At 40.0% G+C, this 11,516-nt stretch overlaps 1 protein-coding gene across 1 annotated transcript in view; it reads left to right on the top strand.

The window, feature by feature from the left end:
* Positions 1-9,264: 9,264 nt before the first annotated feature.
* LOC121647682 (unconventional myosin-IXAa-like) overlaps positions 9,265-11,516 on the top strand; it is a 133,858-nt gene continuing 131,606 nt past the window's right edge. Inside the window, exon 1 of the mRNA XM_041997330.1 lies at positions 9,265-9,574. The gene's annotated coding sequence lies outside the window, so the exon portion shown is untranslated. The remainder of the gene's footprint in view (positions 9,575-11,516) is intronic.

The raw sequence follows: 11,516 nt of genomic DNA, 5'->3' as shown, positions 1-11,516 counted from the left end.
ATGTAGGGTGACTAAAGTCTGGCAGCTTCTCATGAGATTACCATAAACAACCATATTATGCAGGAAAGTGGAACTACAGTTGCAACACCTCAATGATGCTGCAGTTTTTGTTCAAACACAAGGAGTATACAGTGTTTTGATTTTTTTACTTCCCCCATAGTCCACTCTGACAATCCTCTCTGAAGACAAAGTTTATATCTCATTCAGGAATCAGTGTCGGTCTCTTATTCTTCTGCAGAGTGTAGTTTCTGACATTTGACCTAAACAGATAATTTGATTTTCCAGGACAGTTCTCTGTGAGCCCATAGCTGCCTTGCTTTGATACATGTGATATTGCTTCTTGGTCTCCTCTGGCCTATAACTGTTTGGTATCACTAAGAGAACTCACATTGTTGTAACCATTATTCAACTAGATGCCAGCTCCTACAGAACTTTTATTTGCCTGTATCAAATTCAACGTAGTGGCAAAGGTTTGCTCAGCACCGAGGTGGGATAAGATGCAAGACAACGAGCCACTGGTCACACTGAGAAGGATGGCAAAGCTCAGTGAAGTATTCTAAAGTAAATGCAAAATTCATCTGAAAACTTATGAACTTTTCACCACAGCTTTGGCTTATTGTCTCATTTTATTGACATACTTGACATGTCAGTGAATGTTCAAATATAAACAATGCTGCTGTTATATTTGCCTCTCTGTATAGAATAATAATAAGTCTTTAGAAAATGTTGACTTTCTCATCAGATTTTCCTACATTCTTTCAAACTAGAATCATTAAAATACATAACTTTCCCAATAAAAACAAAACAAAAAAAAAGATGTACTATCTGCCCTGCAGTGGGAGGCACTGGGAAACCTCCCCTGCAGACCGGGAGAAGCTTATCTATGTCTAGCCTGTGTGACAGAAGCTCAGCTGTCCCTCAGTTGAAAGCATAATATATACACTCACCTGTCACTTTATTAGGTGCACTTGTTTAATTGCTTGTTAACACGAATATTTACTCAGCCCATCACATGGCAGCAACTCAATGCATTTAGTCGTGCAGACATGGTTGGAAGCGAGCATCAGAATGGAAAGAAAGATAATTTAAGTTACTTTGAATGTGGGGGATTAGGCAGGATTGGGTTATAAAAACAAAAATTAATATTTCTTGGAGCATGATTAAACACATTATTATAAAAATAGAAACATGGTAACATGACAGTGTGCCAACAAATGAGAAGCCACTAAATCTTATTGAGCAGGTAAGAACAGCACTTATCAGAGAGGTAAGAAAGAGGCCAAGAGTACAAAAAATAAAATAAAAAAAAAACTGTGAAGGAGATGCAAAGCTCATTTTAAGCTACATGGTCAGCACAATCAACACAGCTGAAGTTTATGAAAACTAGAAACGATTTTCTGGTTAGATGAAAATAAACCTTTGGTCAATAATAAAAATACAGCGAATTGCACAATACTGTCTTTCATCCCAATAATACCATCCTGTCAGTAAAGCATGGGGGAGGTACTATTACACTAGGGTTGGTTTTCGTTGACAGCGATTGGGAAGAAGCTGCTTCCATATAAAGAAAATATCTTGAGGAAGCATCATTTCAGCCATCTGGAGAACAAAGCCTGGTCTTTGGGAAGTTTGGGAAAAGTTGTGGAATAGTCTATTCAAGACTATTGCATGGCTACACGGTGGTGTGGTGGTTAGCTGGTTAGCTGGTTCGAGCCTCGGCTGGGGGGAGGTTCGAACCTGGGGTGTGGTGGCTTTTCTGTGTGGAGTTTGCGTGGGTTCTCTCCGGGTACTCCGGCTTTCTCCCACTGTCCAAAGACATGCATGTTAGGTTAGTCTGAATTCTTCCTAGGAGTGAGTGTGTTTGAGAATGGTTGTTTGTCCCTTTCTGTGTTGGCCCTGCGATGGACTGGTGACTCGTCCAGGGTGTACCCTGCCTCTCACCTGGTAAATGCCGGGTTAGGCTCCAGCTTACCCAGGTCCTGTAATTGAATGAATAGTCTATCCAAGCCAGATCCAGATAGTGTGTTATGATTTAAAGATTATTGTACACCAGCAAAACTTATTCAGCTTGAAGAATGATGAAGATTAAATCACAGTTATTGTTATTTGTAAGCATTCACCGTTGACTGTTAATTTATATGTGACGGATGTGAATTTAACTATGGCTAACAATTATTATGAACTACTGTAAGATGGTATAAATCTAAATTTATAGAATTTCTTTGCAGAATAATATAAAATGTGTTCCCCCTGTCCCTTTAAATGCTAATGATGAAGCCAATCAGAACACAGCCCATTCATTCACAGACACGAAGACGTTAATCAGTTACTATGGGTAGAACTATTAAAATTGACCAAACTGCCTGCTCCCCAAGGAAAGAAAATACATTTTCCCACTTTTCTTTAGTGACAAAGCGTCACTCCACCAGGTGTATTTAGGAAACTATGACACAAATAATAGGTAGCTGTTGATTAAGAAATAGTGTGATGTCTAAGTATTCATTGCTGGGAAATGGGACAGATACCAATGTGTCATCTCAGATTTAGACTTACATAAGGATTATTTGTCAAGTTTTCCTTGCACATCTATGATGGATCAGCTTTGCAGGGAGGAGCTTTGTCTTTAGGCAATTAAAAAAAAACAAAAAAACTTTTCCCCAGTAAATGGATTAACATCTTGGCTGTATTGACCATGTCTTGAAAATTTTGAAAAGTTTGAACAGCCATTGCTCTATGGCCTATATTCTCAAACTGTGGTACGTGTACCACCAGTGGTACGCGAGGGCCTCTTGGTGGTACTTAGAGGAAAGTCATAAATATTTTTTAAATAAAATTATTAAACATTAAGGGTCGCGGGTAAGCTGGAGCCTATTCCAGCATTACCGGTGAGAGGCAGGTACACCTGGACAGGTTACCTGTCCATCGCAGGGCCAACACATAGGGAACAAACAACCACAACGGTGGGAGGAAGCTGTAGAACCTGGAAAGAACCCAGGCATACACGGGGAGAACATGCAGACTCCACACAGAAAGGCCACAAAGTTCGAACCTCCCCCTCCAGCTGAGATTCAAACCAGCGACCTTCTTGCTGTGAGGCTGTGGTGCTAACCACCACACCACCGTGCAGGCCAGTTCCTTTATGAACTGTCCATAGCTAATAGCTATGTATGTTATAGCTTAATATGTTTGCTACTGTATGTTCAGATTTTTCATGATAGTGGTACTTGGTGAGCTCGATATTTTCTCATGTGGTACATACTGTAAAAAGTTTGAGAACCACTGCTCTATGGCATTAAAATCTTAAAAAAAATGACCTCAGTGTCAGGAAGCATCCTTTTAATGGATGGAACAAGAAAAGTGATAACATATACCTGAGCATTTATTAATGACTGCCAACTCCCTGGGTCCTTCTTTTCTTCAAGCAGTCAAGTTTATGTGTGAAACAAAGATTCAGGCATCTTCTCCTTTCTCCTTGGTCATTTTTAGTGTCTGTAACAGATTGACATTTAGTCACACATTAAATGCTAATGTTCACTTTAGTGTGCTAGCAAGGTGTTTGTTCCAACATTTATAACAGAAAATATATGTTGGTACATGTTCTTCCAACTGAAGAGGTTAAGTTTTGTTAGGTTTAGTCTTATAACTGTCCCTCCATTTATATATGTTTCAGTTTGCTATCACTCACATAGCGCTCCTTTCTTGTGGTGTAGCACAACATTTTGTGCAAACAAAATTAACTGAGATTAAAAACACGTCTAATGAGACAATGGAAACCATTGCACAATGTTTAAGTCAAAGACTGACAAAAAATTCGTGATGATTTCTCTTCTCAAAATGTTTCCGAGAAAACGTGAATCACCTTTTTCCTACTTAGTTTCACTTTCGTTTTCCCAGGGTTTACTAATCAGGTGTAACAGTGGCACAAAGTCAAATTAGCTCTGGATTATGAAATTGTGGGCTGCCCAAATGTGAGTTTGAGACAGTGGAATTTTCTGCTGGGTAATATGTTTATTATTTCTACACTTCAGCGTGGAAATACATGAGAACAATGATACGATGTGAGGACAAGATCTCCTGTTTGTTGAGATAGGATCAACAATAAATCATATGACTGAGTCTTGCCTCAACTAAATGATTAATGTCTGTTCGGCTGAATTTTCTTTTAATTCAGTGATAATGGGTGTAATTTCAGGATAATTAAAATAATATGTCCTGGCACATCTGGTCAGTTTATTGGATTAGATTTTATTTGTTTACTAAAGTTTTTCGTGTCAGTCTTGTCAAATTATTTTTTTTACAGAAGTATTTTCAATTAAACAAACAAGGTTTTCAAACAATGAAGTGAAAGAGCATTTTTAAATGAAAAATTATTCCCCAAAATAAATAAATAGATAAATAAATGCTTAGAACAACAAAAAAGTCCAAGCATAACTATGACAAAAATATCAGCAGTGTTCTTTGTTTCAGCTGTCTCTGTCTTTTTTTAGGATACTATTTTTTTTCTGTGTCATCTCCGTTTTCTTGTTGACAGAACCCTCCTATCACCCTCCTGGGTATGCACCAAACCATCCAAGCTATTCTTCTCAGTTGTTTCCATCAGCCCACCCTCGGCCCTCAGCTACTGTCTATTATTTCATGTGAGGCTCTTGTCATTTTGGACCCTGACGTTGGCCTGAATGTGCAGGTTGAGGGCCCCACGACTCGGAGTAGGATTCCAGCTCTCCGGGCTGAAGGGAGGATTTCCTTTTCACCCTATCTGGCCGGTAAATATGTTACCAGGCTGTAAACTGATCCTGTGAAAAACAGGTGGAATGTTTTCAAAGCCGCCGCAGGAGTGTGCGTGATCTGTTTCACCTCTCACACACTTGAAGGTAAAGAGGGTCAATCCCCTGCCAACAGAGGTATTGTCTGTCAAGAGTAAGCAGCCCCAGAGCAGTTTATCTGAGATGTGCTGCTAAATCTTCTCAAATTAGATTCACTGTGTGAATGTCTATACTACAGAAAGAGATACATTTCACTCAACACCCCCACAGTGATAACAAAAAATGAAGCCATGGTGACCTTTCAGATAAAAAAAAATCTATTTTGACATGAGGTGTGTTGTTTGGGGGCAGTTTTGACTCACAGCTAGCTTGTTGTCACCACTTGCTATGAGGAAAAAAAACCTTCTTACTCATTCTTAAAATGAAGTCACAGAAATACTCTGTAGTTTCAAAAGAAATTAATTAACATGTGATATAATTTTACATTTACCAATCATCCCTGGCATATAATATTGGCAGCCATACAAGCACTTTAGTCATTTTTAGTGTCTGTAACAGACTGACATTTAGTCATGCTTTAAATGCTAATGCTCACTTTAGTGTGCTAGCAAGGTGTTTGTTCCAACATTTATAACAGAAAATATATGTTGGTACATGTTCTTCCAACTGAAGAGGTTAAGTTTTGTTAGGTTTAGTCTTATAACTGTCCCTCCATTTATATATGTTTCAATTTGTTATCACTCACATAACACTCCTTTCTTGTGGTGTAGCACAACATTTTGTGCAAACAAAATTAACTGAGATTAAAAACACGTCTAATGAGACAATGGAAACCATTGCACAATGTTTAAGTCAAAGACTGACAAAAAAATAACTAGTTTGACAAGGTGTTGCATTTACTGGCAACAGTTGCAACATAGATTTGAGAGGAATTCAACGTAATAAAGGGGAGCCAGGATAGGAGCATAGGTTTTGTAACTTACACAGTGGCTGTTGACCTTTAGAACATCATTTTTCAAAATCTCCAATTACTTCCACGTTTACCCATGTAACTAGAACTTAAATGTTTTCTATCCATATAGAGAAGGCAGGCTTTAAATATATTCAAATTATAAGGCATCTTTAAGTAAACATCATCATATCATTAAAATATCTCATGGCTGGAAAAAGTGTCCTCCTTTTGAAATTAACCAAAGCAGAAGTCTGTAGTCATGCGAATAAGTGTATGCAGGATGTATTTATTGTGTGAGATGTTCAGTTTTACCCTTAGGAAAGATCATTTTATAAATAAAATCAAGTGGCTTTGTTTTCTAAACCTAACCAAAAGGAAATAAAATATTTAAAAATGCAATGTGGACAAACAAGGTCAAAAGTTGGGTTCAGGATCACTTCTGCTTAGTGAAAACCTAGAGCCAGTATGTTGTCACCACTTGTGATAACAGTGTGAATCTCCTGGGATGGTCATAGCCACATGGTTAAGCCAATATGGTCAGAATTTAAAGAATCCATTTGTGACTGCTGGATTAAAAATTAAGAAATGAATGCTGGCGTCTTGTGTTAATTCCTGTGATTACTGACTTTCCATTCATCTCAACTTACCTCATTTTTACCTCTACCTTATTATTTACTAGATAACAACTTCATTGCCAACAAATTTCACAGCAATTAATTTAACAGCCATTTACACATTTCACATTTAAGACCAAAATGCAAGCCCAATGCTGGCACAAGCCCAAAGAAGAAGGCAAAGTGGTATGCTTTATGACAGCTACGTGTCTAGACAGATGTGTATTGCCATCCATCTAACCAATGTTCTGATATGCTGCTTTGCTCAGCTGACAGACAGATGTGGTTATAGAAAAAAACACATTGAAAAACCCAACTGAAGACAACATCAGAAGAGTTAAAAATGTCACAGAACAGGTCCTGAGAGATATTTATTTGTTGTGGCATCACATATGAGTGATTGCACTTACAGTAATTACGTCTCTTGCTAACTAGTGCCAATTGTGGGTGTTGCAGCTCATCACAACTGGCTTTTTAATTTCTGTTTAGTTCTAAAAAGACAATAAAAGAGCTAAATTTACCCAGACTGCCAGGTGACTTTTATTTATTGAGTCAGTTTTCTCCTTAACTGTGTTCTGGTATTTTGTGAGGTGGTTTGGGTCCAGATATTATTTTATTTAAAATAATTTTATTTTGTTATTTTTATTTTTAACACATTATTTTATGAAGTCCTTTATGTGTATTTTTAATATTGCTGCTCTTAGTTGTTCTTATTGTTTCTTAAGGTTATTTAATCTTTTTTTTAACTCCAGTGTTTTCCTCATGGGGATCCTCCATGGTGGGGGGATCTGGGGGTTGTTGCTGTGGAGATCGTCCTTGTCCCAGTGGCTGGGGTCCTGCACTGCAGCCTTATGGCTGTGGTGTGGGCCCCAGACTGTCCTGATCTGGGTGGTTGCTATGGTGACGGCCTCTGTGGACATGGATTGACTGGCTCCTGGGGTGGACAGATCCCCATAATATTGTTTCCTTACAGCAGCATCAAACCAGATGTTTATCACTTTTAGTATTTCATACCTACATGAGACAGAAATTAGGGAGTCATGTTTTTGCAAAATCGGGGAGCAACTGCTTTGTGTGTGTATGCATGTGTGACTGTGTGTGAAAGAGACTGTAGTGTTGTTTTTATTGCTGTGGTTTTATATTTTGGTGTGTTAAGGCTAGTTTTATTTTAATATGCAAAAATTGCTTTTATTTTTTTTGTAAAGCACTTTTTGTTGCCTTTGGCATGAAAAGTGCTTTATAAATAAAGTTTGATTTGATTTGATTACTGTACACTAAGTAAAATGACATCTTTGAACCTGCTGGATTTGACTACAGTTGTGGAGCTAAACTTCAAAATATGGGGTGGCCAGAGGTGGGTAAGACTTTATCAGGGGTGTCATATACTAAGAAAGCAAATTATTGACTTCCTCTGTCTAACACACACACACTCACAAAGAATGCAGTCATAACTATAACTAGAAGACATGAGAAAAAAAAAATGATCTGGATCACCAAGTGGAAAAATGTACAACAAGTTAAAAAGAAAAGTCCATAGAAAGGTAAATTAGTTGTTTTGGGGTGCAGTATGTGGTGCTTGATGTGGTAGAAGGGGGATCAATGGCTTCTCCCCCTAGCAGTTCTGGTTTACTGTCTGGTAAAGGACGTGGCTAGCCCCATGTTGGGAGCTGTTCGAGGTGTTGACATTGGGGCTGAGGTGTGTCTTTGCCTAAAATGTGTCCTGATTGTTTACAAAAATGTCTGAAATATCTTAATTTCTCTACATTATTATGTTTTCCTATACAAATGTATATATTTTGTCCATATTTTCATGCTGTGACTTACTCTACTATCATCTAACAGCCTCCTGTTTAAATTAAACTGCATCGTGTCAGCTAGTTTAATCAGTGCTAAGTAACATGGTACTGAGGTACTCTTTGAGCATTCTTTATTATTTTAAGCTCCAATGTGAAAATCTTTATTAACAGAGTTGATGTGAAGTCTCCAAATACTCTCACTAAAAACTAAATATGACATGATTTCCCTACATTAGCTTAAAACTAATCTAGTGCTAATATAAAATTAGATTAGCACTAGATGCTATGTAGCTTCAGGCTAACAGGTCGTAACAGCCTTTTGTAACATTAGTAGTTGTGTTTACACATGGACAATTTTTTTTCTAAAAATATAAAGCTAATTGTCAATATATTTAAAGAATGCCTAATCAGGAAATTACTTTAAAATTTACTCCAAACTGGAGCATTGACACAGGTTATCCATGCCTGTCTGGAAATATGTTACTGTCCTCCTCCTGTGATTTGTCAGTTTCCCGGATGTGGCACCTGGGGTATTCAATTAGATTTCAGGGGTAGCCAGGGCCACCCTGGCCGCCCCTCTGGCTCTGTCCCTTTAATATGATGGTAAAGTCTAATTAACAAATCCAAGTCAGTAACAAAATTAAATGTTTTGTAAGTCTACAACATGCTTCGGCATTATTAACAAAACAGGACTTCTGTTTCTAAATTAGTAAACCAAGCGTTTACATTTTTGTTCCTAAAACAGATTATAATGATATATTCTCCTGAAAACAAGTGTGTTATTGGAATTATGGCAAGCACTGTTGTGTATGTGTGTGTGTATAAATGACTTGGGATGGGGAGGAGGGGGGCATAGACAACTTGGGGTCAATATTGGCCACACCCCACCGTCACGTCAGTCATGTGCAGATCTATCAGATCCAAACATAATTATTTTATGAACAACAACAACAACAAAAAAAAGAACCAAACGAAGTCCAGTGAATAGCCTTTTCTTTCATTGAAAACAATTAAGGACAGAGGATCCTCCCAAACCACACGCAAACTCATCCACCCACCCGTATCACTGCTATAAAGCTCCCACTTCACGTCCTTGCGTGAACGCGCTGCGCGAGTGCACGTAGATACTTGCAGCGTTTGTGGACGTGAAGGAAAAGCAAGAGAGAGAGAGAGCAGAGCGCGAGGACCAGAGGGAGGAGGACAACGAGACAGGAGGACACAAACAGAAGCTCTCAGGACTACGACACAAGGATCGTATCTGCAGCAGAAACGGAGGTCCGTGTGGTCCGGATTGTTCCGCAGGTCAGCTTTTTTCCTCCCCCGCTCCTGCGGTGAAACCAGCCCGACTTTCTGCTCTGGAGGCGCCTGCTCTTCCTCGTCAGGAAAAAAGAGGGTCTGTAGCGAGGAGGAGGTTTTACAGAGCAGCGGACTGGAGGCGCAGTGGAGGAGGTAAGCCTTCCCCTTTTCATTTAGGCTCGCGCTGTATTTAGGTGGTGTTGTCAGTGAAACGGAGAAATGTCAAACGTCCTCTGTCCTGCCGTCTGTCACTCTGCGTGTCAGCTCAGCCGCTGCAGCTTCCTGTCCACCACCTGGAATCTCGCATGAACATCAGAGTACACAACACGCGTTATCCTGATTGAAGAATTAATCGATATGATCAGTACGCTCGCGCAGCCCCCTCTCCTCCTCGCCTCACCTCATCTCACCCCCTTCAATCGCCACCACCATGGATAAATGTCACGCCGTTTTCTTACATAATGCGTAAATGTGCACCCACTGATGCTGCTTTATGTATGCCGGACGCCACATCTGGGGCTGCCGCCCGTCCGCGTGGAGTCTGACACGGTGCAGCAGCAGTAATGACGCACTGGTAGAAACGGACGCTTTCATCCCGCCTGTGGATCTCGATCCATTCAGAGCCAGCCCTGCTGCTGGCTTCATTGTCGCAGTGGAGGCTCAGGGTGCTTGTGTGTAACCGCCGCAGAGCTTGGTTGTTTTTGGCCTTTTACTTCACTCTTCGTGGTGCTGAAAGCTGTGACATTTTTCCCCGTCATGTATGAGGCGTTGGGGGGCTGCTTACATCACCCTGCTGCTGACTGATGGGGCAGGGCTGCTGTTTACAGCTGGACACAGTGATGTTGATGACAGCAAACATTCACTGACAAACAAACCAGCTGTAAAAGAGTCTGATGCTTCACTTCCAGGGAGTCTTTGTTCTTTATATTTAGGGACGACTGTTCGTCATTTCTGATATTTAATGAGAATTTATTGGCTTTACAGATAAATAAGTTAGTACTTGAAGAAAAACCTGGTGTGATGAGACATTTAAAATGACATTTACTCAGTTTAGAGCTGAAAAGCAATAAAAACCCAAAGTAAGTTTGCTGCCCAACCCTTAGCCAGAGAAGAAATTAGGTTTTTCAAAGCCATTTGGCATGTTAAAACAGGCCTGGTCTCATCCAGACCAGGCCAGACCACCAGTGCCCCAAGGTCTTACTCCATCAATAGCTGTCCTGTGTGCCTCCTCCTCCTCCTCCTCCTTGTCCTCTGGCTCTAAGGTGGCTGTATTGCGGAGCCATGCCTGCATATGATGAGTCTCAGCCTGCGGCAATCCACACAAAATGCCACAGTGATGGCACTTTCAGGGAAAGAGATAAAGCCGTTACGAGTCTGTTATTTTAAAATGCCGGGACAGCCGACTGGTTCTCTGCACCTCTGTGATCAGCAGCCGACTTGTCTGCTCCCCCTTCTCCATCCATTCACCCATCCACCCACCCTCTGCTGCTGCCTCAGTCACTGGAGAATTCCCTGATTGCGACGTCAACGTTGCTGACATTAAGATTTCATTCAGGTTATTATGTAAGTGGCAAAGCCCTTGTGAGCAGATCTAAAAAACATTGCTTTGACAGCTCCAGCTGCCCAGCCAATGTACTACGGGAGCGCAGCGCAGAAGCTCAAAAGCAGCTCAGAGATGTCTGGTTTTAAACCTGTCACAGATAAAGACATCCACGGTGATGTTTTCTTTCTACTCAGTCACAGTTAATATTAATATTGCTGCAGTAATCACAGTTAATGCTCACAGTTCTCAAAGAGATGATCTTCATTTAAATAATTTATAGAAAATGAAAGCGCTGAATTTATTCTCTACAGCTTGAAGGCTCTAGGGATTCTTTTAGATTTGGCACTTTATGAAGGCTTTTCTCAGATATGTTTCTTCTTCTGTGGTTTCAACATCCTAAGGTGTCCACTTTAACCATTTTTCAAATAGTTGGACGCAAGCCTGCTGCCAGCTGCTCATTCAGTATTTATGAAGTCAACTTTACATACAGAAAGAGGAGGAATGGCACTTTTGCTCCTGATCTGAAGGATATAGAGCTGCTTCTCTTATAAT

This window comes from Melanotaenia boesemani, chromosome 10, assembly GCF_017639745.1.
Source record: "Melanotaenia boesemani isolate fMelBoe1 chromosome 10, fMelBoe1.pri, whole genome shotgun sequence".
In the NCBI taxonomy this organism is placed as follows: Eukaryota; Metazoa; Chordata; class Actinopteri; order Atheriniformes; family Melanotaeniidae; genus Melanotaenia; species Melanotaenia boesemani.
The sequence above is the reverse complement of the archived record's forward strand: the minus strand, read 5'-3'. Positions and strand labels throughout refer to the sequence as shown.